This window comes from Armigeres subalbatus, chromosome 2 (genome assembly GCF_024139115.2).
Source record: "Armigeres subalbatus isolate Guangzhou_Male chromosome 2, GZ_Asu_2, whole genome shotgun sequence".
Lineage (NCBI taxonomy): Eukaryota > Metazoa > Arthropoda > Insecta > Diptera > Culicidae > Armigeres > Armigeres subalbatus.
Window position 1 is genome coordinate 86,688,322 of NC_085140.1, and position 1,903 is coordinate 86,690,224.

Genomic DNA, 1,903 nt, shown 5'->3' on the forward strand with positions numbered 1-1,903 from the left:
TTTTTTCTGTATATTATCATTCTCAACCAATTATCTACCTACTATCTAGGAACTATCCGCTCATATTTTGCAATTGGCTCGACACAATTTTAAAGCCTTACCTGAATCCTCCAACCCATCCTTTTACTATCCCATTGCATTTAAGTGATCTGCAAGAACTGTTCTACCATTACCCTTCCCCTACCATCGGCATTAGATGGATTTGTGTTCTGATTACCCAATCAAACGCTGCAAAATGAAAATAAAAACTGCTACGAATGTTGATCGTTTCAGGTTAGTCTTACAAAAATCCATTTGAACGAGCTTACGATCAAGTATTCATTCAATTTATTACACATTATAATTATTTATTATCTCAAGCAATAAATCAGTGATTATTGTTGTACAATATTACGCATTTCTATGGCAGTAATATCCTCTGCAGATTTCACAACATCATAAATCTGCATATCAAATCAATAAACACGCATAGTTGTTACTAGTGGGCAAGATATAGAACTACAGTCCTTTCCATTCCTGCAATTCCACAAGTTTCTACGAGAAGTATGAGAAGCAATACTGGTACAACTTGTGCTACTATTTTCTGCCGGAATTTACGATCCCGGAATGCAAGACCACTTAGTGACTGATGCGATAAGATATCCGACCGATTCGAAAACCCGTTTATCTTATCAGTCGTCTCGAATGCCAAATCGATCGCATTCTAAATCAATTAAACCCCATCATCAGCTACCAATAACTTTCCTACTTTGTATTGCCATCGCCACCGTTCTGTTAGCAGAACCTGTTGATACGATTGAGCCCGACCATGTGATAAGTGAAACCGAGAGTGTAAAATTCACCTTATCTGCTGCTGGCTCGTCTGGCTGGGGTTCTAAATTTATCGGCTACGACCGTTCGGTGCGGTGCGGTGTTGTTGTTGATGGACGGACTGTTATTCTCAGTTTTTATTTTATTTCTTTGCACTTATTCTCGTTGGCGTTATACCTGCCTGTGTAGCTCGTCGATGTGTTCAGTAGAGTGTAGATAAGGTTCTCTGTGTTTCACTACAGAGTGGAGCAGTTCAGGTTGTTTACTACGCTTGAAAAATCATAATTTTAAATGCCACGTCATCAGCCTCGATAGCGCAGTAGGTAGCGCGTAAGTCTCATAATCTTAAGGTCGTGAGTTCGATCCTCACTCGGGGCAGTTAACTTTTTGTTACAATGTGTTGGAAATTAATTGCATGGGAGCATTAATGTTTTTTTTTTCATATAAACCTCTTCAAAAAATTCTTCAAAATTTCTCTAGTCTTTACATTAAAATAGGTTTTAAGTGATTCAAATTTGTAGAGACTTTATAGCTTATGCTGACATAGGTTCTGAGCCCCTCAAGTAAAGTGAGAAAGGCCATAAAAAGCAGTTCTTCATCCAATTAGCTCAACTTTTCATTCATTTATTTAGTTAACATCTAAACAGATAACACTGAATCAACAATTTGACGCCACAATGCACGGTTCGAGGCCGCATCTCTCCATCCTCGGATACGCCCCACGCTCGCCAAGTCGTTCTGCACCTGGTCTGCCCATCTCGCTCGCTGCGCTCCACGCCGCACAGAAGGACCAATCTTCAAAAAGACGGTCAAAAACCATTTTTTCAAAATGATCCAAATTGATAACTTGAGTCATGGGGTGTTAGTAGAATACTTGACGATGATGTTTACATAGTTTTGAGTCATTTTATTCGGGTGGATCTTACCTTTACAGTCAATACAAGTTGAGCATGTTGTCGATTTTTAATTCTGTTAAATCTTATAACATTTATGTTACTGCTTCATTATGTTGGCCACGACGTATACATCACCCAAACCTATTATATTTGGCACCATCACAAAGTGTAGTCCAAAAACTAATAAAGCCACGCAT

The 1,903-nt window shown here is 38.8% G+C and overlaps 1 non-coding gene across 1 annotated transcript; it reads left to right on the forward strand.

Annotated features, from left to right (window-relative positions):
- The first annotated feature begins 1,115 nt into the window (after positions 1-1,115).
- On the forward strand, positions 1,116-1,188 carry Trnam-cau (transfer RNA methionine (anticodon CAU)). Its single transcript has one exon. It is a non-coding gene; the product is annotated as a tRNA-Met (tRNA).
- The last annotated feature ends 715 nt before the right edge of the window (positions 1,189-1,903 follow it).